This window comes from Pleurodeles waltl, chromosome 5 (genome assembly GCF_031143425.1).
Source record: "Pleurodeles waltl isolate 20211129_DDA chromosome 5, aPleWal1.hap1.20221129, whole genome shotgun sequence".
NCBI classification, from domain to species: Eukaryota; Metazoa; Chordata; class Amphibia; order Caudata; family Salamandridae; genus Pleurodeles; species Pleurodeles waltl.
Window position 1 is genome coordinate 1,539,147,277 of NC_090444.1, and position 27,279 is coordinate 1,539,174,555.

Genomic DNA, 27,279 nt, shown 5'->3' on the forward strand with positions numbered 1-27,279 from the left:
CATGCGATTAGGTCTTTTAGAAAGCAATAAAGCATGTCAAAAACACAATGTGACAAGTAGTTAAATGATAAATTATGCATTAATTTCATAAAGATGCCTTCATGTGCCTGGGCACTTCTGTGAAGACCATCAAGCCAAAAATGTTTTGAAGAGTAAACTATATTCAACAAAAGTCTGTTTATTTTAACAGCATTACAGTCATTCTACAATTGTTGTTCCTATGATTTGGAGCATGTGTAATGATAGAAAGTTTCAAAATATTTAATGCAATCTATCCTATGCATAACTTGCACTTACTTTTTTATGTGAGCAGTTGTGCCGTTTGGATGTTGTGATGGCATTACACCATCCCAACCTTTCAAGAATTCCCACCTCCAATCTTTCAATATTCCAAACCTTCTTACTTCCTTGTGAGAATTATTGAACAGCAAATTCTACCATCAACAGAGCTGTCAAATGAAGGGAAATACGGTGCATGTAATGCCCAATTCATCACGGATCATGTGCATGCTCAGTTGCACATATGTCTTACTATCATATGTAGCAGGTAAAGAAAATTATGTGTTAGATCTTTATGGTAAATTGAAGTAACTGAAAAAATAATGCTAAGATGCAAATCAAAAGCCTTAAAGCTGCCTTCAGACAACAAATTGAAGATAGTAGAGAGGTACCACGGGGTGCAACCATGGAGCGCTTTTTAAATGAGTCAAAGTTCTTGAACTGCATTCTTTTTAGACTGAATAATACTGCAAGGCTTTTGGGGTGGAATGACTGGAACATGAAGTCCCAGCTCAAATGTACACCAGCTGCTATATTCTGGGTTATTTGAAACTTTCATAGTTCTTTTTTTGGGAAAACCTGTGTTGATGGTAGTGCAAATGTCTGGTCTGTAAGGACCAACTGAGACAGCAAAGGTAATATGTTGATAAGGATAAGACAAGAAAAGACGCTGTGCTTATGGCAAATATCCTGTAACATTCTCTTGGCTACTGTGGTTAACTGGTGAAGGGGAGGTGCTTTCAAATATGACACCATGTTAAGGTGCCTTCCTTAAGGGTACGGGGTGAGCACCATTAAGTTTGGTTAAATGAAATGCAGTGTTTACTTCTGACATTCACAAAAATAACAAAGTCATCTTTCAGTTTGTTAGAGTGTAAAAAGTGCCCTTTTTTGTTTATACTCTAGCTTCCCTCTACTACTTGAGAAAATCTCTCAAAATGCATTAATTTAGGCTAATCAGCACAGCATCAGGACATTCCTGGGTATGTGCTTCACTCTATCCATAACCTAATCCTTGTGCTAATCTGATGGATGAAATGAGATGGTGCTTGTGACCACTACGTTTTGTTTAACTAGTCATCCACCAAATTCAAATGTCCTTCCCACCGGACCTTTCAGTCAAAGCAGTAGTGCTGGATGAATGCATGCACCAACTCTCACAAGGCAGCCGAACAGATATCAAGGACAGGCACCCTTTGTTCCAAAGCAGTGGTAGGGTCTTCAGCCCTGGTATATTGGGATCTCAAGCCTTCTGGGGGTGCTTGTTGGCCAGTGCATAGCATATCTTAAACCAGAGGACTAGCCACCCTAGCAGGGTCCTCTTCTGCACAGTTTTCCCTTTCTTTGCTCGAAAAAATCCCCAAAAGACCTGATCATCCACTCAATGGTTCTTAGTACAAGCAATGTAAAATCTTAAAGCATTTTAAGGTCTAACCAGTGGAGTCTCTCCTCCTCTTTTGATGGGCACAGGGATAGAAAGAATGCTGTTAGGATGATTGATGGCCCAACAGAAAAAAAAAGTCATAACCTTCAGAAAGAGGGCTGCCCGAGACCTTAGCACTAATTTATCTAGAAAGAAGATGGTATAGAGCAGTTCCACTGAAAGTGCATGCAGTTCGGTCATGTGAGAAGCTGATGTAATTGAATGAGGAACACAGTTTTCAGGATCTGGAGACGCAGCAGGCAATTATGTATAATTCAGTGTTTCCCAAACTGTCGACTGCGACCCACTGGTTGGTTGCAAGCAGATTTTTGGTGAGTTGCGAAAGTCCAAGAAATAAATAAAGATCCCTTTAAATTCTGTGTTTATCTTTTCACATATGAAGCGCTTCAAAGACAGAGGTCAAATGTCAGGGTATGTCTTCTGACAAATAGCTGCTTTTTAACATGGAGATTAGTGCTTACAAACACCTTTCACTTTGCAAGGTGAAGTAAACTATGTGACAATTTTGCTGGAGTCCAGGGGGTGTACATGGAAAGGCTGTAGGATGTAACCTTTTTTTTTTTTTTTTTTTTTTTTTAAACACACCAAAACATAAACCTCCATAAATGTACTGTACATTTTCAGCAGTTAGGAAAGCAAAAATGCAGTCCTTCTTTGGTAATTATGAAGTGTGATGGGAACAAAGATTTTATTAGGATCAAAACAATTTAAGACACTTTACTTGGTGATGTACAAACAATATACATTCACTTAAATCTGATTTCCACACATTATCACTAGTGTGGCATTTAGTTATATCATTAAAACTGTATGTCTGTGCACATTTAGTGGCAATTTCAATGGAAAATGTGCTGTTTGTAAATGACAGTGTGCCACTACATTAAAGTTGCTGTTCTAAAAATTGGATTGTGGTTCTAAAAGGTTTGGAAAACACTGATGTACAGGACCAAATTGGTACACACATAAGGAATGTCAAGATCAAGATAAGGTCCCACTAGGGCTCCACAAACAGTTTGGGAGAAAATGTGTGTCAAATTATTAATACACCTTATCAGAACTGATGATTTAATCACTGACAATTGGTATTGCAAATGAAGTAAGGTCGAAAGGGAAGACAAATGATCTTTTACAGCCTACTGCATGGCAGTTCAGGGGGTAAAGACAAATAGAATAACATCCGACTGCTTCATCTGTTTGGGTCAGTGTCTCAGGCATGACTCCAGGCTGTCACAATATCCCATCGCCCATTGTAAATGAATTTCATGGACGATCATCAGCCACAAGTTGACATCCATCACTACAGGTGGCAAATCGAATGCAGTCAATTGCTACTGCTGATACTTCACAGAGGTCTATGTTGCAGAGACTTGGATGGAGTACTATGCTCTACTGCTAAAACAGTAGGATTACTTGGTCCCAGTCGTTCTTGATCTTCTTCAGAACTCAGGGTAGAAGTAGTTGTGGCAGGGCAAGGCATATCGAAGTCCCTTCTTTCATTCAAGCCAGAAAGTGCTCTTATGGAATCTCCAATGTGCAACATTTTTCACTCTGCGCATTTTTGAAAATGGAGAAAATATGTACATAGAGCTAAACCCAGTGGTCGAAGTATCCCTACGCCATCTAGGAATGTAGAAGTCACTTGAATTTGTCTGAAGATATCTGCTCACTTAGTCTGCTCTGGCATTCTATAACCGTGCCAGATGGTGGGTGGCCAGGATTCTGGTGCTCCAGTCATTTCTAGACACCCAAAGCCTCCTAGCACAGGACCATGCTTCACCCTGCTTTGCAGCAGTACCACATGGAGGGTGTGTTGTCCATGAGATGGATTGAAGGAACATTTTTAGAAGAAGATGGATGGCTGGAGCCCTTGGAGTTTGATGTGGAGTTGGCCCTCAGCTGGAGGCCATGGACCTCTGATCTCCACTCCCCTAGGTGGTCCCATCCAAACCCAGCAGTAACACATCTGTCACCACTATCAGCTCTGGGAGAGGGAGAAAGAGTGACCTGCGGCAAGACAGATTGTGATCAGTCAGACGCCACTGCAAATCTTGAACCACCTCCTCCGAGACCTCATTAGTGTTGGAAAGGTGCCCATAATGCTAGGCTCACTGGGACCACAGGTCCAGGACCTGGGAGGCACCTCTTGGGGATCAGGAACTCACTCCAGCAGAGGCCAGCAGGGCTCAGCCAGGTCCAGTGTATCTGGTCAGCTGGGATGGGAGACCTCTGGAGCTTGTTTTGGCACTGTAGCTCAGAACAGGAGGCCAGTTTACTAACCATTCATGTAACCTAGGTAGCCTAGGGTGAAAGGTGAAGGCCCAGTCTTCTTTCTCATACAGTAGGGCAGGCCTCGGAAGCAGTGTTGTACTTCTTCTCATATTTAATATCCACAGGTCTAAGAATGTACTGATGAGTGGGTCCGAGGGCCTCATTTTTATACTGGATGCCAGCTTTGAAGTGAAAGAAACATCTGGAGGTTCCCTTGCCCACAGAGGTGTCTGGAATGTCCTGCCTTCCTGTCCTGGTCCCATTCTGACTGGGGTACAGTAGTCTAGTGTGAAGTACTTTGTGTGTGAGCTGAGGTACGGTCTTAAAAATACAAGTAAGGCTGAGCACAGCCCCCCAATCGCCACCCCCCTTATACTGCCAGCACCAAGTTCCTCTATTGTGTGGCTGTCTTGGAATAATACACAAAGGCCAACTACACCTTGTCATGTGACCCAGGAAACAGGCTACAGGTGCCCAACAGTTAGGGCAAGTAAATGCCAAATGCCTGAACGTGGCATTTTCAGAATTGATAATTTCAAAAAATGGCTGAAACAACAAATATAGCACCTCCCAAACTCCCCAATGTTTACAATCAGAAGAAGCAAGTGCACAAGTATGAGGGATCAGCCACCATAGGCCCTCTGTCAGGGAATCACCCAACCACAAATAGAAACAAATGTTGCTCAGCACTCAAAAACATCAGTGAAGCAACATTAATTTGTTGACCATACGATGCTGATTAATGTCCATCCTTAATTATTTCAATAAGTTGAGAGAGGGTCCTAAATGAATTTTGTATTCAAAGCTTTGACTCTTTCTTCTCATAAAACTAAATTGAATGTAGCCAAACAAACAACCAAAATGGAAAGCACAAACCTGTTCTGAAATTACCTTTGAGTGAGTCCGTTGTAAAGCTGTAATTAGTTGTATTTGTGACTGAATACCTCCACAAATAAATAGTGTACACCAGGTAATGGTGGCAATCATTTACAGTTGTCTCAATAAAATGATAGGAGCAATCCCTCATGGATTTCACTCGTAAAAGGTAATGTCAAAACTGTGTCCCTCCAAGTGTAGCCCAAAGGCAACTAGTGCAGTCCTGAAATGTAATTAATAAACAGCTGCTGTGAATACCTATTATTTTAACCAATGAATCCCCTGTAGTGTTACTTGACAGCATGTTCATTAACATGCCTCTAGTATCCTAATACAATTTTATATCATATAAAACACTGCCCTGTATGAAGCTCATTAATGATACTTATATCCTGTGGAAATATATATCATACAGAACATTTTCCACTAAAAATATCAGCAAAGGGTTTCTTTTGTCCTAAACATATTTATCTTAAACATTGCAATCATTAACCCATGGTGGGAGAGTGGGAGGGAATATGACATTGGAGTCTTATTGTATCAGGAATTGTGTCTTTTATTTTTAGCGTCTTACTAATTAGACATAGGTATGTGTTTCAAGGTGAGAAAGGAATACACACAAAAATAATGATGTATAGTTGGACAGTAATCTCAGGAGGGTATGATAGTAGTGATGGGTTATTTGCCTTTCCCGTCTGGTTCTGCGTAGAATGAAATTATTCTTGTCTACTCTTTTGCTCTTCCTTTTTTTTTTTGCAGGGCCGCGCCATAGCCTGCCAAAACCACACCCTTCCTAACCTGTGTCAGGATGAAGCAACGTCTCCAGCGTCTTACCCCAGTCTGCATCATACCACATGTCGGCGTCCACCTCCTGCTCGCCGTGACTCTTGTGCTATTCGACTTCTTCAGCTCCCGTCTTACCCCTTCATGTTGGTATCTGTGCCTTGCTCCGTTTCTTCTCCCTCTTAAATCCCAAGGTTGGTGTCTCCTCTCCTTCCTCCTTCGACTCTACAGTAGTTCCGGCTTCCCCTTCTCTGGCCCAAACAGTAGGCCTTTTGTGTGGGTTAGCCTCACTCCCTTGTCAAAAGAAGTCTGTCGTCAACTTTGGTGACGCTACTGCCTCTGCCCACCATGATTCTGCTTTCTGTTTCTCCCCTAGATCTTGTCGCTCCTCTGGATGGTGCTGATTTTCAGAGGGACGCCGCACCTCCAATACAGGTGAGGAGATGGGTCGAGAGGGGGTCTCTTTACACCCAGTTTGATTAATTAGTGTAACGACCGAATGTGAATTAAAACCTCATCCATTAAGGAAATGTGCCAGAACGGGATGTGCTAATCTATGATACTATACAAGCATTCATTCCATACTATACCAAAGAGACAGATGTCTAGGAAGCGCCCTCATCTGGTACCAGAGCGTAAAGCTTATAGAAGTAATCAAGGAAAATAGCGATTTGCTATGTATACGCTAAGGGCCTAAAACTGCTTCAGAAACAGAAACATCTGTGCTCAATCTCAGTCATTCATATTGAAAAGGGTCATGATCGTGAATATTTAAAAACACTACTTAAGTAGGTGGCACACTAGTGGCAGGCCAACTAGTATACCCAGCCAACTAGTAACATTCAATTTACAGGTCCTGGGTACATGTAATACCAGTTTACTAGGGACTTGCGAGCAAATTAAATTTGCCAATTAGGTGTGAGCCAATTTTACCATGTTTAAAGGAGAGGGCACAAGCACTTTAACACTGGTTAGCACTGGTACAGTGAACAGAGCCCTAAAAGGCAACAAAACATGTTCATTAAACAGGAGGAGTGGAGGTAAAAGGTTTTGGGGTGACCCTGCAGAGAAGGCCAGGTCACACACAAACCCCCTTCATTTAAAAGCCAGGGTAGACCAATTAATACCTTGATGGGCTTCACTGCTCTGGTGACAGAACATGGAAAATGGCCCTCTACGGCAGATGCCCTTGCCAGTTTTATGCCCCTCTGAACTCAGGTGGATCCCTCGGCCTACCCTCTCCTGAATCCATCTGGGCCTCTGTATCCTCAGCTTGGGAGTGGTACTTACAGAAACCAGAGCTTTCGGGTGACCCTGAGCAGATGCCCCCTTCTCCACCTCTTCCACTACCAGTGGCAACTCATTCTCAAGAATACAGCTAATTGACAGCCGAGGACGAACTATGACCCTCCTCTAGGTCACCCTCTCGACCCATTCCAGGTATACCAGAGCCATGGGGTGGAAAACGTCCTGTCGGCTGAACTGATCAGGAAAAAACGGGCTTTCTACTAGCATGGTCTGGTTGGCACCAGTATCCCTCAGAGCAGTGACTGGGATCCCATTCACTGTTACCTGGTGGAAGTGACAACTCCCACCCTCAGGTAATCACAAGTCTACCCTCCAATTCCACCTCCCAACTAAGATAGAAGTAGGCATGTTCTACTACCTGCCCCTTGGGACCACAACTACAGGGGTGGACATTGTGGCCTTACGTGTAAGTAGCAGTCCCACGGCGGGTGGTTTCTTAGGCAGACAGATTGCCTCCATTTGTGCCCTAGCTGAGAATAGTCATAGCATCGGGTTGGAAATGGGACACCCTGGGCTACCGCCCACCAGGGACTCCCCCGTGTTTCTCAGAAGGGGCCTGGGAACCCCTTACCCTCACCTTTTTCTGGGACTTGTCTGTGCCTCCTTGGAACTCCCTCTTATTCTGCTGGGAGGAATCAGAACCACCTTTCCTGTGGTCACTCCCAGGTACCTGCTTAGAGACTCTGGTACTAATCCAGAGTTCTGTTTCCTTAGCAAACTCCCTGGGGCCAGTGAACCTGGTGTTGGCACAGCTCTCCAAGACAGATATTGAGCATGTGCACTCTCAGGATCAGATTAAACAATCCAGTAAAATTACCAATGTTGCTGCTCCTTGCTTAACCATTCAGTGCCTTGCTGAAATACAAGAAGTCTACCCAAGGATTGTTTGGAAATTTGTGATGGTCCCTGAACCTGAGGAGGTACCTCCCAGGGGTCAGCCTAAACTTAGCTAGTAAAATAGCTTTCATGGGAGTATACTACATTTGTTCCCTCACCTCTAGTTTCAGAAAGGTGTTTCTCCCCACAGTGGGCACTTGTTTACATGCACTTGCTCCCAGATCCCCCCTGGGACCCTGTGCCTTCTAAGGGCTACCTCATTTGCAGAAAACCATTTACCTATGTTGCCTTCCATCAAATAGCTAGGCACAAGGTTTGCAGTGTGCAGACTCTCACATTTCTGGAGAGTACTGAGGGTACTCTGCCACCATTTTGCTGAACTATACTTGCCTGGTTCTGATGTCCAACTCTTTGAGACTTAGCTCATGGGACATTCTTCTTTCCTCCATGGCCAACTTCTATTCCTCAAGAGCTCAGGCAGCAACCTCCTAATTGGCCCATTTCTCCTCTTGGGCCAATTTCCACTCCTCAAGCGCCCTTTTAGCAGCCTCCTCCTTGACTGCCTCCAATTTTAATTTAGACAGCTACAGCTTATGCTCCTTCTCAGCTTTTTGTCTTTCAGCCCCTCTGGGTAAAGACCATGGAAAGACACACTGTTCTGAATTCTGATAAGTGGCTACTCTCCTGGGAGCGAGGTATCCTCCTCCTCATGAGTGGTGTGAGGAGGACCTGTGCCCTGGTCTTCCTCTTGCTCCTCCATATCCTCCTTCTCTGCTATGTCTAGCAACTCCGGAGCCTCCCCAGAAGCCCTGACATCTTTTGAAGCTTTTCTTTTTTGAAGTTCCCTTTTGCTGGAAGTCCACTTTCTTTGCAGAATCCTCTGAGCTTAACTGTAGTGTCCAAGTTGCTGATTTCAAACTCCATATTTGAGGTCATCACAGGCACAAGCCGTAAGGTGGAATAGGAGTTTGTTTGGAAAAAGCAAAAAAACCGAAATCCAATTTATGATACTGTAAAAGAGGTCAAATCTGGTATCAAATTATTTTATGGGATTTTAGTGTTACGCCAGACCACTAAGTGGTACTGCCCAAATGCAAGTACTGAATCCCACCACTGATCACCAATGTGAGAAATTGGGTTGTTGGTTGAGGGAGGTGAGAACCCTTCTCAAGCAACCACAATCCCTATGAGGGTGGACCACAAAAAGGCACTAAACCGACCTTTGTTTAACTCTCTGGTAACATGGCAGAAAGCAGTGAGGCTTAACTTTGAGGCAGTGTGTAAAGTATTTATGCAGCACACTAACAGTAATAAAGTGAAAACACAACACAAGGAAAATCTAACACCAATTTAGAAAAGAGAGTAAAATTTAGTGAACTATTTGACACTAAAACGACAAAAAATCCAATCAATAGAACCAGAGACATAGAATTTAAAATATATCAGGTGAGCACAGCGCTTAAAAGCACAGAGCACCACGTGTGGTTATATGGTTGTACAAGACCAGGTGAAAGTCACAAGTGCAGGCCAACCATAAGGGACTGCATGCCAGATACAGGGACTAGGTTAGTCGATTATAAAAAGTTACCTTCAAAAAGCCAGCAAGAAGAGTTCAGTTTGTGTTGGAGGAGGTTGTGAGGAGCAGGAAGAGTGTTGCAGATGGTCATCCTTGTAGTGTGAACAGCAAGCCAGGCGTTGTGGATGGCTATTGCTGGAGATTCGCGTTTGGGGTCACTGCTTGCTGTTGATGCTTTAGTGCGAAGAGCACATTTCGGTCTGCCAGTGGTCACTGTAGCGGGAAGAGTCGGGTTCACTGGAACTTCACACTGTCGATTAGTGTTGACAGTAAAATCTGGCCACAAATAGGCTCGTTGGCAGTCAAAGAGAGGCCGAAACCTCAGGATTTCTCCTTTTCTTCCAGTGGGGCACAACTGATGAGACACCAAAGGTTCAAGACCCAGGAGGCACCTCTTGGGGATCAGGTGCTCACTCTAGCAGAGGCCAGCACGGCTCAGGCAGGTCCAGAGGAGCAGGTCAACTGGGTGGCTGCAGGGAGGCCTCTGCAGGTTGTTGTGTCCATGTAGCTCAGCTCAGAACAGGAGGCCAGGTAACTAGCACTTGGTGTCAATCAGGTAGCCTGTGGTGAAGGGTGACGGTCCAGTCTTCCTTGTCAGACAGCAGACAAGCCTCAGGCAGAAGGGCAGTCCTGGGGCAGAAGGGCAGTCTGCTGACAGCAGGGTATTCCTTCTTCTGTAGTATCCATAGGCCCAGGAGTATACTCAAGGGTGGATTTGAGGGTTCTGTTTTTATACCTGATACCAGCTTTGAAGTGGAAGAAACTTCTGGTGTTTTCCTCCCACAGACATGTCTGGAATTTCCTGCCTTCCTGCCCCGGCCCCAGTCCGTCTGGGGGCACAACTGTCTACCATGAATTTGTCTGTGAGCTGAGACAGGCTTTTTGATGTGCAGGCAGGGCTGTGCACAACTCAGCCACCCCATCCTGCCCTGGATGGCCCATCTTGTCAGTACCCAGACCCTCTACTGTGTGGTTGCCTGTGAGGAATACAGAGACATACTGCCATCGACACCTAGTCATGTAAGCCACAAAACAGGCTGCAGGCACCAAATGGTTAGGAGAAGAAAATGCCAAATGTCTAAAAGTGGCGTTTTAAGAATTTAATTTTACCATTCAAAGGGGTTTTAAATTACAGTTCCTAGGACACAAAACATGGGGTGACCTACATGTATTAAAAAGTGAGTTTTAGGCTTGGCAAACGGTTTATTTTGTGAAGTCGTACAGGCAAAACTGCACAACAGGTTGCAATGGCAGACTTGAGGCAGCAAAACAAGTACTGAAGGCCCAGTTGTAGCATTTAATTTACAGGCCTGAGTACATGTAGTACCACTTTACAAGGTATGCACGTGTCAATTAAATGTTCCAAGTTGGTGTAAGACAATTTTACCATGCTGAAAGGAGAAAGCACAAGCACTCTAGCACTGGTTAGCATTGGTAAAGTGCACATAGTACTAAAAGCCATTTAAAAGAGCTTCAGAAAATAGAAGGGTTTCAGCAAAAAAAAGAGAAGGCCAGGTCCAACAATGACCAAATGATCAATAATTGCTTGACATATCCCTGGCTCTGCCCTCAACTCACAAAACACTGAACCAGCAACGCACTTGTTTATTGAATCATTACCAACCTAATTAGCAAAAGTTGTATCCATCACACTTGCTACCATATCAACTCCATTCCAGCTTTACATACTTTCCCCACAGTATTTTGCTATCTCAGCCATACTTGTTTTACCTTGTTTCATCAGTCTCAAAAGGATTAAAAGCATACCAAGGCATATCTGTTACATGACTGACTCTGTCCAAGACCCATAGTGGTATAAAGTGGTGCACCAAACAATACGTACATCACAAAGAAGTACAGGAATGGAACACTGCATTAGTATCTTCAATATTCAATCCTATGAATTTCATTGTACACAGACCTCTACAGAAGACCCACTAAACTAGTGAAATCTCTAATTGCAGAGTTTAAGTTCCTTTCTTACATGGATACAATTCTCAGATATACATCATTCAATTACTCCTTGATAACTGTCTATCTTTAGCCCTCAAATCTCTATTTCTGCCACCCCTCGCTTCTTGTTAATAGTTTTCCTTACCTGTTATGCTTGGCATACTATAAAACTGCTGGGGTGGACATGGATTTCACCAGTATCCATCGTTAAAATGTCTTACCATCTCTCTAAATAAACCCACTCTCTAAACATTGAGCACAAAGCAGGTTTTGAGTCGGAAATCAAGACAATAAATCTAATTCATGAAATACTAATGTTTCTCCTTAATGGCTGAAGTGCATTCTGGTGATCTTCATTATTACAAGTCTAGGTCTTCTTTGTTACAGTTCTGACTTCTAAGAAAGTATCATAACAAGATGGGCCATCCCCCAAACTATCTATTATTTTTAAGAAGGTTGTCCCTTTTGTGCTGATCATATTAAACAATCTAATTTTCTAAGATCCACTGCAGCATAAAATATCTATTGACTTACCAGTATTTATTTACAAACCTGAGAAAGAGGATGGTGCTATGGAAGGCGTAGTCTCATAATGAGGGAGATTTACAGTCAAATGTATGACAAATCCTGCATTGTCTATTCTTTATATTCAAATCTCTTATATGGGGTTTTATAACACATCATACACGTACACAAAGAGGACACCCAACATGCCGCTCACCTGTAGTTAACTACAAAGTTAACATGTTACAATTAAGCAATATCTGCAAGTTTAATTTTATTACTCAGGAACCAACCCAGGATTATTTTATGGTTCAGATTTCTTTATTGAATTTTCAATATGAGAAATCAAAGGGTGACGCAGCACCCGCCAATCTAAAAGAAGAACAATCAAACACACCAACCCCCAACCTCTTCTTCCCCAAAGCCACCCCCTTCCCACCACCCCGGTGCACAATTAAGCAATCAGGCATGAGGAAAAAGTTTATGAAATGGTCCCTAGCCCAGATCAAGTCCCCAGGGGCCATCCCTGTCAAGAAGACGTAGGTGTTGAAAGTATTTAAGGCAAGTCAGCTCCCTGAACTCCCCAGAAAGTAGGGACAGGATCGGGTGGCATAGCTCTCTGTAAGATTGCCTCTGTGCCTTAAGGGGGAGTGTGAGTACGCAAATAGATGTTCTGGTGGAGACGAACCGGGGTGAGCTACCAATAGGTAGCGATCTTCAGTGTGGTCTCCACACTAGTGGCATTGGAAGCTGTATGGTGTGCTCTGTAAAAAATTGCCTCCCACTCCCGGGGTGACAATGATCTACCCAACTATGCCTCCCAACATGCCTGACTTGGGACTCTGGATATCAGAACCGCTTGCTGAAGCAGGTCACAGAGGTCAGAAATTAAATGATGGTCTGTAGTCTTCATAAGCAACCATTTTTCATACTTTAAAGGGGTCTGCATGCCTTCTCTTGGCTCGAAGGGTGAATCACCCAGTGGCGGATATGGAGGTAATCCATTTTCTCTGTCTCCGATAGAGAATGGGTTTCCCTTAGGCTCTCAAAGGACAGTAGTCCCTCGTCGTCGAACTGATGTCCGGTGACAGGAAAAGAGTGCTGTCCCCATGATCGGTGAGAGCGCAGCAGGAAGGGGATCTCCCAGAGGGAGGTACCAGCGATTGCGTGGTTCATAAACAGCCAGGACCTATCTGACTCTGGTTGGGACCATTTCACCAAATACCGAAGTTAGGATGTTCTGCAATACTGCTGGATGTCTGGAATTCCCAGTCCCCCCTGAGCAAAGTTTGGTGTGGTTTGGTAAGCCAGGAGTCGGGCCATCCAAGCTTCCTTCCCGCCCATATGAAGCAGTTAATTTCACCGTGCAGTGCCTGAATCATGCCGGGTTGAGGCTTGGCCGGCAGCGCCTGAAACAAGAAAAGAGCCCTAGGAAGAACAGACATTTTTATGGCAGGTATTCTGTCCAGCCATGAAATAGGGTAGAGTCTCCAATGGGTCAGATCTTTTTTTTAAACACTCAAAAGGAGCTTATAGTTTATCTTTGATGTCTTTGGGACTGCTGTGGCTATCTGGATGGCCAAGTATGGGATGGAATGTGTCGAACACTGGAACGGGTACTGCTGAACCATCAAGGCCACTGTCTCCATAGGAAGTGTAAGGCTGAGATTCAGAAAGATTTATCTGGAAGCCGGACACCTTCCCAAAGGCCTCTGCCTCCCCACAAAGGCAGGGAAGGCCTTTAGCGGGTCACCCAATGTACCCACTGCATCGTCTGTAACGAGTGCAATAGCATATTCTTCTCTGGCAAAAACAGCCCCGTAATCTCTGGGCTGTCCCTTACCTACTGTGCAAAGGACTCCATATAGAGAACAAACAGCAGGGGGGATAGTGGGCATCCCTGACAGGTCCGGCGACCGATAGGAAATGAGAGTTTACTCCATTGACTCTAACTGAGGCCCTTGGGTGGCTGAAAGTGCTTGTTATCCAGGCTCAGAACTGGGGTCCAAAGCCAAAATGCTCCAACTTAGACTGAAGGTGTGACCAGTGGACCTGTTAAAACGCATTCTCTGCGTCTATGCTAAGCAGCATTAGGTCCCGTCCTGAGTGTTGAGCCTTGTCTAGAATGTACATTATACGCTTAGTATTGTAGCCACACTGTCGGTGTGGGATGAAGCTAGCCTGGTCTGGGGTCCACCAATCCAGGCATCAGTGGATTCAGACAGAAATTGAGAATACCCATGAGCAATTTGGTATCCACGTTGAGTAGGGAAATTGGCCTGTTAGACCCACATTGTGAGGGGTCCTTCCAGTGATTAGGGATTTTCATAATGGGCACCTTTAAAATGAAGGGCGGTATCATGACCGGTCCCGTGATGGTGTTAAAGAGGCGGGTCAGAATTGGGGCAAGGCTATTACAAAATGTTTTACAGAACAGTCCTGGGAAGCCGTCTGTTCCTGGAAATTGAGGCTTCCAGCCTGGCTATTGCAGAGTTTACCTCTTCTATCCCGTTTGGGGCATCGAGCAGAGCCGCCTCTTCAGACAACAGTTTAGTCATGTGGGCCTGGTTGAGATACTGGTGAGAGGCGTCCGGGCTGGATAGCTGTGGAGAGTAGAGGTCTTGATAAAACTCACGAAAGACAGAGGCAATTTGGGTATCGCTCACCACTTCTGTCCCATCTGGAGCCTTGAGTGCTTCCACCGTCGTTGTCTGCCTCTGGATTCTGAGCCTATTAGCCAAGAGGTGTCAACATTTGTTGCAACCTAAATAAAAGGAACGGTGCAGTCAAAGCGCTTAATATTCCGTCCTGTTGATGTCAAGGCCCGCAAGCAGCGCCTTGGCTGCCCCAAGCTTTTTCTAAACTCTTGGTGTCCCATGTCTCTTGTGTATCCTCTAGAGTTCTGACACCTGTTGCTGCAAATGGACCCTTTTCTCCCTCCGAATTGTGTTATCCACTGCTGATTTCACAATAAATTCAAAGGTAGCAATGGCTTTTGTTATCTGTGCCACCACTTCTGTCCTCAGCGGGAGAGTAGTTCTTAACCTCCAAGCATGGTGACCTTTGGGCTGGGGGGAGACAGTTAGTAGTAGTGAAACTTCTGCATGCTCTATGTCCATCTCCCTCAAAGTAGGGTACCTTATCCTCCATAAGTCTCTAAGACCCAACTCCTCCAACCACACAATCACTGCTGGTGACAGACAGGTCAACTTCTAGATTTGGTGGGACAGGTGCTCTAAGTCATTATAAAATACAAAGTAAAATTTGCCCCCTATGAGCACCTGTCTGTCTTGCGTGGTCATAACCTCGGCAGACGCTCGATGTAGGAACGCCTCCTGGCCCTCGCACGTGTATACTGACACCCCACACCACAAACAAAGTCTCCTATGTGCATTTTAAATGCCAGCAAGCAACCCTTTCTATCTGGTCTCCCACTCTCACGTAGAAGGAACATGAAGCTAGGAGTGCCACCCCTGCCACCTTTGCGTCCAGTGAGGAAAGATACTGTGTTGGAAAAGAGCTTGAGCGTAGCCTATGATGATCTGCGGGAATTAAGTGGGTCTTTTGTAGGAGGCACAAATCGGCCTGAGTGTGTTCTAGATAGGAGACGACAGTTCTGCGCTTGGTTGGGTTGTTTAAACCCTTAACGTTAAGGGTGACAACTTTAAGGATTTTTAGGGAGGGCCGATGAACATTCGCTACGCAGTAAATGCCTTTATGTAGCCGGCCTCCCCCAGCTAAGTGAGTGATAAAGGGGACTTCATTCCTATTGTCTATAAGTGTATACCTGTAGGAGAATATTGTGTACCCTACCCCAACATTGAACAATGTGAAACCAACCAAACTTATTCTAACTACCCTACTAAGGGGAGCCGGAGCTATCCGGCGTAGTCCTGATAGTGAGACTGATTACTGGGAACTTGGCACCCTGGATGTCCATCCACCTTTCGGCACCCTGATCTGCTGGCTGCTGTCTTCTCACTGCCACGGGCCAGCTTCTAGCACCCGATGGGTGCCGCCATCTTGCTGAGCCTCAGGTCCTCTGACCGCTTACCACCATCCACCTGCCATCACCAGCCGCTTCCCGCGTGGTCGATGTGCTCACAAGACCAGAAGCAAGGGGGCCGTGTAGAAAATCAGCCCGGGTGGATGGGATGGGGGAACCCACGGCAGGAAGCCAGAGAGACACAAGAGCCTGTCTTAGCTGCCCACCATCGTGGATCCTCCCAGGATAATTTTATAATGATTTTGCTTAGGTCACATAATTGCACATCATTAGATTAACACCACTAGTTGGGGTGATGTACCGTGCTCTTACTCTGCCACTGGCACTTCTAAGTTCTCATATGCTTTAATCACAGTCAAATACAACTACATGTACCAATCAATGGTTTCTTATCCTTAGTCCTAGAAAGGCACAATTAGTCATTTAAGCTATGAATACAACCTTGGTAAGCCACACATCCTTCCAAACAACAAACAGATGATATAATCTCTCACTTGAGGAATGGTTTTAAGAGATCGGGTTCAAACATTTGACAATCCCCGTTTTTTCACTTTTGGTGCAGCATGTGACCCTCTAATGGAACTCACCCCGAGTAAACCCTATGGTAAAATGGTTTGGAGATATATCCTTCACTGCCTACCTTTTAAATCAAGTAAGTCTCATATGCAACTGGGGCAAGAGGCTGCAAATGAACATGTCCATATGTGTGTGAATATCTGAAGTATGAGCAAGGCACACACTGCCTGACTCAGCCTGTGAAGAAAAGTGTGGTGTGAAAGAGTGAGGAGTCCTCAACCATAACTTTGGGGGGGGGCATGAAACCCCATGAAGCTATCCTGTTATTGCTGCAGCTCACAGCCAGTAGCATAAAGCAGAAAATGCTATCAAAATTAGGCCAAATGGGTCCTAGATAACCTAAAACGACTTAGTTTCTCATGCACAATATTATTGCAGCTGTCATTATGCCCAGGAGTTGGGGTATCCACTGCCAGATGGGACACCCAAGCCATTATCACCGGTTGCAACCAAGGAGGTCCAAGGAACTGTGGTGCAGTAAAGCACTATTTATAAACATTTTGCAGCAAAAGGAAGAAACAGTTGTAACCACCTATTGGGATCTTTTGGCTTATGCCTTAGCCCAATGTGGAGAGGGGGCTCCAATGTAACTGGGGCATCATGTGTTACCACATGCTCCTACTGTGGTACTTTTGAAGTGTGCTGCAAGCATAGTGAGAGCAAAACAGCCTGTTCCACCACCCCTCGATGAGTGCAGTAAGCTGTGCAATGTGAGGGAGCTTACATAACTGTGTAACCCAAATAACCCAATGTGTGGTCTCCACAATGTGCATGTGGGTGCCCCACAGCAGGGAAAGTGCACCAGCACTGGAGAAAAGCGAAAGGTTACCACATCAACATAAAATGAAAAGCTTTTCTCCTGCTGTAGCCACTACAAAAGAAACAACCTCTGGGAAAGCATTGGCTAAAAATGTTAATATTATTTTATTGGTGTTCTCTGAGGGTCAAGAAGGAAGAAACAGTTGTAACCACCTATTGGGATATTTTGGCCACGTCTCCATAAAGGGAGGAAAGATGGCACTTGGAGAAGTTACGATCATCTTCAATTTACTCCTGGGACTGAGTTTTTGTGAATGCATTGGGGGAAAGTGAACCCAGTCTGTTGTGGGTTTTGAGTGGTTGCAAGGCAAACCACTGGAAAAGAAGAACCTGTCATTTTCTGAATGGTCATAAATAAAAAGCTGCATCGAAAACCAATAAGTTTGGATCATATATAGTGAAGTGCAAATGGTTTAACAGTAGAGTTACAGCAACAAGGCTCATGATATGGAATGTCACATGCGCCACTACAGCTGTAGGTCTGATATCATTTTAAACACTCTGACAAAGCCTATAGGCCTAACTTTGTAGTATGTCAGAGCTTTGTATATTTTGATTTTAGCACATACAGAGACATACTATAGGCTGCTATAGCTTACTTGGCATGCTGGTGTATGAATGGTTCAAGTTATCTCAAAACTAGAGGGTATAGTCTAGATTTAGGGGGTTATTTACCAACTGCGTTCTTTATATAGGGTAATTGAGCTGCATTCCAATTAATTTGTAAGGACCCTTTGGGGGGGGGGGAGGGCTTCAATTTTTTTTCACTGGCCATTTTGTAAATATTTCCAATGCAGTGCATATCATTTAGATGTGTGGTTGTGAATATAGTTTTTCCTTTTAAAAGAGAAAGTACTGATGGGACAATGATGTACTGACTGTCAGTGTGTGCGTTTCCGACTTCTGTCTCACATCATCTTCTCAAGTCAGCTTTGGATTGTTCGTCCTCGCTGCCCTGACAATCAAAAGGTAAAAGGGGTACTGAGTTTCCAGTTATTCCAGTTATGGGGTTTATGCTGGGAAGTCCCCAGCACACCAGATGAAAACCCTCAGTGAATAGAGTGCAGGGCCAGTAACGTCTGACTGTCCTGACACCTACTGAAATGGATTTTTCACTGAACTGGTTCGTGGCACGATACTAGCAAGATTATTCCCTGATTGACAAGAATTTAGGAAGAAATCTTTTGGCAAAATAACAGTTTAGGTTAGATGACCACCTTGCCCTTGTGAAATACCAAAAACAGGTCTTGACTTGGTTTGGTTGAGGGGATTACTGAAGACTAAAACACCAGCATAAAACAGAACCATAAGCATCCCCTCAAATGGCTAGGAATGGTATTTTTGCAGGGGCTGTAGGACCAAAATCAGGTCCTACATACAGATCTAGGAACAGGCCAGGGGCTGTAAATTACTGAAACTTTCCATAAGGGTTGCAAAGTTAACGCCACTGCTCTGATTGTGGTCAACTACACTTATAGCTTGACAACTTCTACTCTAAAAAACATAAACCATCATCTAATGAATCGAATCTAGAATGTGTAAATAATCAATTTTTCGGGTGAAGTCCCTTAAGAATGCACAATTTTAGAAGAAGTGATTGAGCATCAGAGGTGGGGTACACGGATGCATGAAAAAAAGAATAAACCATGGACATCTTTCCCATTATTTTGCTACTGGGATCGAACCTGACTTCTCGACTGATAGAACGACGGCTACTAATGAAATAGGAAATGCGTACAAGAGGCCCAGTGGCTATCTCACTGACAGTGACACTGAAGGCATAGCTTCTTCATAGGAAAAAAAAAGGCACAATAAAGCTTTTTCCAGGGAGATGAATAGGTCTAGGAATTAAATGCCTCGCTTAAAAGAAATCCGTTAAATGTCTTGTGGGTGGACACAAAATGTGACTCAGGTGGGAAAGATTAAACTGAGTTGACCCACACACTTTTTCTTCTGAATATATTGTGCTGCTAATGACATTTGCTTAGTCTCACCCAAAACTAAAATACTTCTAGGAATGTCCACTTTGTATAAGGGCATGAAGACATGAATGACGGCCATTTCTTCTCTCAAAGCCTCCACATGGGGCCAGTAACCTATTCTTCCTATTCCATTACAGTCACCTCCTTCCAGCCACCTAGCATCTAAAATTATTACAACAGGATGCAGAAAATCCAGAGCTTAATCACATTGTGGCATTTTCTGCGTGAAATGATGGGGGCTAATAAGTAAAGGCATGGAGAAATACAGGTTTCAGTGCTATTTTCATAAACCTTACAAATATAGCCAATCCCTTGTGCAACAATCATTAGTTGGTTTACGGTCCTTTGTAGGATTCCCCTAGCTTTGTGGAAGAGAAAGAGGCGGTGATCACATCGAGTGAGAAAGGCTTCAATCACCATGGAGCCAATCCTGGATTCTTTGATGAAGCTGGCCAACCATGTATTTGTACTATTAGCATAAAGTCAAGCCTGTCCATGCTGATTCAGGACCCTGACTACATTTCATTGATTATGAATAGTTTGAAGTCCCGCTTTCTTTTTGAAAACTGACATAACTAGAAAGGTGTTTCCTCTGCTTTTAACAAATGAAACAAAATGGCAACATTCGGAGTACTACATAATGATCCAACCCCTACACACAACCAAACGCGTACAAACACACACACACTCACCGTATCTTCTCTCTGTATTTAAATGCCCCCTTCGTTCACATTGTTTTCAGTTGGCATTTACAGGGACTGACAGGGTGGCAGTGTCCATAATTCACACTTAGCAGGAACGAAGACTGATAAAATCATGTTTCAGACTTCCAATTTACTGCATTGATTTGATTTTTCAGCAGTCCCAGGATTGTGTTTGAAATCATGCACCTTCGAGTGATTTGCCAATATCCTTGTTTCAGAATTTTGAGTCCAGTGGCTACAATGGGAACTCTGAGTTGAAAGCATGTTTTTCTTTGAAGCAATTAGATGTGTGTTAGTATGGAGTTGAGTAACGCAAACTAAGTACAAGTGTCACAAAAAAACGATTTCTGATTTCCAACAAGCATTCATTGTATTCCCGCAGAGTGAGCTGTCTCATTATCTAACGTAAATGTGAAGGCAGCCAAACGGAATCAGAGAGCTTTTTATAGGGCCTGCAAAACCATGAGCCTTGAATAAAATGTGCATAGAAGAACCTAACAATTTGGTTTAAAAATAGTAATTTATACAAGAATGGAAATATACATTTGACTTATGCAATAGAAAATTGCACAGAAAAAATACTTATATACAAAGACTGATTTCATGAAATTCTGATTTAGGGAAATAACATAGATCAGCAGCAATATGGCAGACAAGCCCATACCAGAGGACGCCACTAAGCAACCAACAGAGCTTCAATTTTTAAGTTAGATTAAAAGGTGAAAAGATTAGGAAGAAAGGGGGGTGTCAAAACAGCTGTTTTAGTGTTCCTTTATTATTCTGGTGTGATGTCCTCAGATGATGCTCCAGAGGAAAAGAATGCCAGATTTTGGGTAAATGGATGGTCAGATACACATTTTTAGTGAATGTGTGTGCACTAAGTCTCAAATATTAAGTACTGCACAATGGTGGGAGCTGACCAGGTAACACAATTTTTTCGACAGGTATTTTCTGTACAAGGAAGATAGTTCTAAAGATAAACTGATGCCGTTGGGTAATCAATGTAGGGAGATAAGGACCACAGTCTTATTAGGTGGACTGAATCACAAAAGGCAGCGTTGAGTGGGGGATAGGCAGATCTCACTTTCTTTAGAAGGGTTGTACCTCACTAATCTATAACCAATCTGGAGAATTTTATGAGAGAGAGAGAGAGTCTTTTAAATATTTGCCCAGTGAGAGACGAGTTAAAGGTCGATGTAACTGAAATTACGTATTGTTGGAGGTATGTGAGCTCATAAATAAGAACAATAATAATAATAATAATAATAATAATAATGGGCATTTATACAGATCTCATACAGCAGTTTTTGCACTGTCAAAGTGCTACAAGCAACTGATGGCACTATTAGATAATCTGTCGGTCGCTATTTGAATAACAAGACCAAAAGGTCACACTAGACACCAGCAGTGAGCCCACTCACAGGCGTGGATGGGTAGTTCAAAGAATGTTGGTTAATGGGTAATACGCAGAAACGTTTGAAAGTTTTGAATACTGAAAGATTTGGAGGCTGATCAAGAAAACTAAACAAACAATATACCAGAAATTTAAGAGTAATCAAACGTAAGTTTGATACTGGGTGACAAATCTACTATAAATTGTATGTCATTCTACCTAATACCACCATCACACCTCAACGGAGCGAGAATGGGAGAAAATGAGTCTTGATATATATATATAGCAGAAACAGGCAAGGTGATAGCATATACGTAATAGCCAAGTCTACCTTTTAGAAAAGAGATCATCATAAAACATAGTTGAACGTTTAGAGACTTGACTGCACCAGTGAAATGTTTGTGTATATAAAATCAAATGAAAAAGTAGCTGCAGTAAATGTAAACAAATAGCTAGGATATGATAATCTAATAAAAACGTTGTTCCATTTTCTTAACATCCACCATGCAATAGATGAATCAAAGTTAATTTCATTTTAAATAACAAGTGAGAAAAATAAATAAGCACGAAGAAAATCTTCCACGCTCCAACCAGACCACTGACAAAGTAGGTTTTCAAGAAGTCTTTATTTATATCTCCAATATTTTGCTTTTCATCTTTCTTTCTTCGCCCCTCTTTTAATGTTATTCCTGTTCCAAAACAAATGAACGAAGATGCAATGTATTAGTAGCTGCCCTGGGTAATGGTACAAAAACATTGTCTAGTAAAGTACTGTATAAAAAAAAATAAGTTGATATAGCAGTCCAATTCTGGAGGTTAGAATAACATACATTCAACTTGGCTAAACACATTAGATTTATACTACCAATATTGAAGGGCGACCCATGAGCACAGTCAGTGCGGGAAGATAATGTATTTTAGCTAAGAGCAAAACGAAATTGGTATTTTGTAGTCTTTTTAATGAGTCAAATTAAAGCTTTTCTAGTGCAGTGTTTTAATGTAAATATTTGCCTACCCTGTAATTAACAAGTATTGAATCTATCCACACCTTCAGGTAAAGCATCCAGCGATCGCCTACTTTGTAAATCGTGAATTCCATCCCACCCCAGAACATAAAGTACAAAAGAGCTAAAGGATTCAGCCATTTACTGCTTCTTCCATCAGTACATACATGTTTGCGTTTGCAGAACAATAAAAGAATAAATTAACAACTTGAAAGCTGACAAACTCTGCTGTATGTGCCATTGCTAAGTTTCTAAAGAGCTGAAAGGAGTTTTACCGTCCTACTGGTTGATGAAAATAGGTGACCTCTATAGTTTATTTCCAACAATGTGTTATTAATAGGGTTACACTTACTACTTACACTTACTACTGATCATTACCAAATAGGTTTGTAGCGAGCAGGACAAAGCTGATGGACTCCATGTATCTATCTGCAAAACGACACTGCGGCAACAATATATCATTCAAAAGAGCAAAACCACCATTAGTATTAACACAACAAAAGAAAAGGGCATAACAAATCATCACCTACATAAACCTTGCTTGCCTCCTAGCCCTGGCTGATCAATGGACACTGCCCTCATCACTCACAGAAAAAGTAAAAACGTGTTTGGCTTAAAGAAAATATTAGCCGACCACAGGCACTCACCAAAATATCTAGGAAGATTGTTGAACTGTGCAAAGAACTATGGATCACAACTCAGTGTCTGAATTTTTTTAATAAAGAAGACCTTTACAAATATTGATTTACAGTAGAGGTATTATAGTTATAGTAGTAACATTATATAATGCACCTGCACAGATACAGTACCATATAGCATGCTAAATCATTCAGAAAGGAAGCAAGGTAGAGTATTGTATGTATGCAAGGGTATTTATATATTGGTTGTATGTTTTACTCTTGTGGTGAAGGATGGCTATTACATAGTATGTTTCTGACAAACAGGGACAATAGCACAAACCCCGGGCATGATTTAGAATCACATAGTATAATATTAAGTCTAGTCTGATTGAAATAAACGTTGGCAAGCTAAATGATAAGGGTCCTCAGAGCCTTACAATCTTAATAATGTGCACTAAATAAGTAGCTTCTGTACACAAATCCTACAGCTTTCAAAGTAAACATCAAAAAATGTGGTATCCCAGGAAACAACGGATCTCCGCTTCATCTACCAGATGTAACAAATAAAAACGCTTAAGAGATACAAAGGACTCAACTACCAATTTGTTGCATGGGTTGAGCTGAGCTAGCTGTATGTGCTCTCAGGGGCTTGAGATTTATTTTAAGCAGTCTATATATTTTCCAGCAATGCTAGGCATGGGCATATTTATCACACACTACTGAATCTACACTAGAAAAGACTTCTCAAAGTAAACTGGCATTCTATGAGGAAACATTTAATGGCAATGTATCTAATAATACTGAAATACTTATTGAGTGGGCAAGTGAAGTATGATAGAAACCTCAATTTTGTGTAGCCAATGGCCAGGTGGGCAAGGTAGAGAATCAATCAAATTTCAGAAGCAGTTGCGTGCCTTCAGAATAAAAGAAAACATTCAAATCAAAGCCGTAGATAAGCTCATCTAAGGGTGGTCCACAGATAAAAGCAGACAGATGAAATGAGTGAGACTGCCAACGCTTGTATCACCCCTGTGCTCATAGAGATGGCACCAGAGTGAAACAGGGCAGCAACATCGCCTGGGTGCATCCAATTAGAAAGGATATAAACACTCAGTGGCTGAGCTAGCCAACCCAATCTACCCAAGACAGCCAATTAAGATGGAGAAATTGACCCATTAAAAGGACCCAACAGGTCCAACAGTATCCGCCATGTCAGCAGAGCCTAATCCTGGGATAAGTGCAGCTCGCCCAGAGCAGCTGCCAGAAAAGTCTTGGTGCTGTGTCCTGGCCAAATTGAAAGTTGTAGAAGTTTCTAGTCAGTGGTTCTATGTAAATGTGATATAAGATAGGACAGACAGTTGAACTCAGCAATACATTCAATTTATCTATAATCAAAAGGAACCATTTATTATCTGCTGAAAGCCAACTGACCTTGTCTGAACCTTGCCATGCAAATTAATCCGTTTTTTTTGTTTACACAATAATGTAGCATGTTTTGATCAATGGTGTAGAATGGCACAAAATATCCAGTCATACCATATGGTGTCGAAGAACACTAAGGCTCTGATTCACTAAGGTAACAAACGTTTGATTAAGTTTACACTTTTATACTCACTTTTGAATTAATTATTCGATATTCACAAACTCAGACTTTAAGTTACTACTAAAACAAAAAAACAGTAGTAAGTCCAGCACTACACTTGGCCAACCACTAGTACTATAGCACCCTCCCAAAGAAAATAATGGACAAAGGGACTTAAAATAAAACTCCAAATAATATTAAATTAGATTGAGTTCAATTGTTTAAAATATAAATAAATATTAATGTTAACAAACGTTAACAAACGTTCTAAAACAAGTATATATTTAGTAATTAAATTCAACACATTTTAAAAACATTTTCATTTTAAAAATACATTATACTCTTTTCAAAATAATTACATCAATTAACTCTGTACATCATGTTTAAATATTAATACAGATTAAAAACAATTTAAGTGTTAAGTTAAATTTATTTCCATTATTACAGTTTTAACTAAAAATGAATTCAGTAGTGCTGTACCAATTCTATTTAAAAAGTGTTCTACATTTAATTTGAATATCTAAAATGAATGTAAATTAATAATTAACATTTCTTTTTCATTTTGTTTAGTAAAATAAACGTTTTGGTTTTATCTATACTTTACAATGGGGAAATCTGTGCTCCAACTGCAGTCTACCTTTGGTAAAAGTATGTGGAAAATGTTTAAAAAATGTATTTACTAGAGAATACATGTTATAAATATTTTTATGTTAATGTTTGTTTTTATTTAATAGTTGCACAACACAGTATGGGAGCATAGCACAGATGACAGTGTAATGAATTTAAACAATACATTCTGTACAGCTGTGCATCAGTACTTTATGTTCAATGCTAAATGCAGATAGGTTTATATTTTTAGGTTACACCTAAAACAAATAAACTACAGCACAACTGATTTTGAATAAAAAAAAAAAAAAACTTTGATTATTGGAAATACATTAAATTAAAAATTATACTTCTGAAGTTTCAATTAAAAAAAGAATAATAATGTGCATTAACAATATTTTCAATTGATCTTTATTTAAAGTCCCTACCACCATTATTTTATATGGCGTTACAAATGGTTGGCAGTGTGCAGTGCTGGACTTACTACTATTTTTTTTAGTAGTAAATTACACTTTGTTTCTGTGAATAGCAAAAAGACGACAACATAATCAAACATGTAAGCTTACTCAAAATTATGAGTTACCTTCATAAATCGGGCCCTAAACTTCCACTCATGACCAGAAATGTCATTTGGCAATTATCCAAAATATTTAATATTTACTCTGACATAACAAAGGGCTGAAATCCGTAACTGTAGCATCTGATGTTGAGCAAACATTTGCCTCTCTGTGGTAAAGTTTTAAAATCGTTTCAAAAATACCCTATTCTTATAAAACAAATGCTTATTTTGTCAGCTTGTATCAGAAAGATGTCCATGGTGTTTTATTGATGTAATTGCCTTTGTGAGCTCGGGCTGCTAGAATTTCAGAGGAGGAAGGGTAAGACTGAGGAATATACTACAGAGACTCTACATACAGATCTTATGTGGGTGCAGTCACAATGAGCGAAGTTGTTAACCACATGCAGTGCAACAGAAAAAGTCACAGAAAGCTACTGCATGCTGAATAATTTATGTAAAACGTATTGAAGGTAAAGAATCTCAATGCACTCCACATGCAAGAAGAGAAATGAATCAGACTAAGAACTAGAATAAGTAAATAAGGAAACATAGTGCTTACCTACGCCCACCTTGTAATTTCATGTATTTGGTTCATTTTCACACCAGTTGGAGTAGGGCTGAAAGAGTGCAGTTGCGGATCCAGGTGCTCAGTAAGGGGAGCAGGAATGGTGGGTTTGCTTGAAAGCCCGAGCAGTCAGTGAGCCGAAGAAATATGCAATAGACTGAGTCAACAGTGCTAGAGTCCATATCATTGAAACGGAGACTGGCTGATGACAAATAATAAAATAACATGACTCGTGGATTTATGAAATGAAGTCATACACATGTTTAAAACAAGTTAAAAAAAATAAAGTTGAAAAAATGAAACCGCCATACCACCTTCATAGCAGTGGGACAAATTGAAAATCAAATAATAAAACTCATGGATTTATGGACATGGGTACATGGCAAACAAAACATGCATGATTATAATGTAATCCCAAAATAAGGGGAAACTACAACATGTTGTACACAACTGTCTCACGGCCACAGGGCAATAATATCTTACATTGTTAAATCAGGACTTAAAAGTATAAGTTCATAGGGTACAGTTACATCAAATCCTTCTGTAGCTCAAACATAATTATTAATAAATGCAAATAGCAATTAGTTCTTGACAACTTATAGCCTAACTACGAGTTTGGCGGTCCCACCACAGAACCGCCAAACTCACGGGGAGGACGCCACCGCTAGCGGTGACATTCCCCCGAACGTATTACAATGTTCCACTTGGGCTCACTGGCGGGAACATTGTAATATGTGTTTTTGCCGGACTGACTGGCGGGAACAGTGTTAGGATATTGACCTCGGCTCCCCGAGGCCAATATCCTAACACTGCTCCCTTAAGGGAGCCAAGGCCAATATCCTAACACTCCAGCACCCTCATAATGCGTAATGCCTACAAAGCAAACAGTGCTCATTTAGACGGTGCTGGGCATGGGAGCTCCTGAACTGCCCACGACATGGTTGTCAGCAGTTCGGGGGCACTCCTGTGGCACCCAGCACTTCCTTTTGGCCAGCCTTTTCATGGCGGGCTCCTCACCATGAAAAGGCTGGCGGA

The 27,279-nt window shown here is 42.0% G+C and overlaps 1 protein-coding gene across 2 annotated transcripts in view; it reads right to left on the bottom strand.

Annotated features, from left to right (window-relative positions):
* Positions 1–27,279, bottom strand: part of DLGAP2 (DLG associated protein 2) — a 3,577,612-nt gene that overhangs the window by 3,467,194 nt on the left and 83,139 nt on the right. The window contains exons 2-3 of one of the 2 annotated variants that reach the window (XR_011203860.1): positions 26,239–26,446; positions 21,916–21,997 (exon numbers count right to left, since the gene is read on the bottom strand). The exons of the other annotated variant lie outside the window; for it this stretch is intronic. The gene's annotated coding sequence lies outside the window, so the exon portion shown is untranslated. Of the gene's footprint in view, positions 1–21,915; positions 21,998–26,238; positions 26,447–27,279 lie in introns of those variants that run through there. 2 annotated transcript variants of the gene reach the window in all.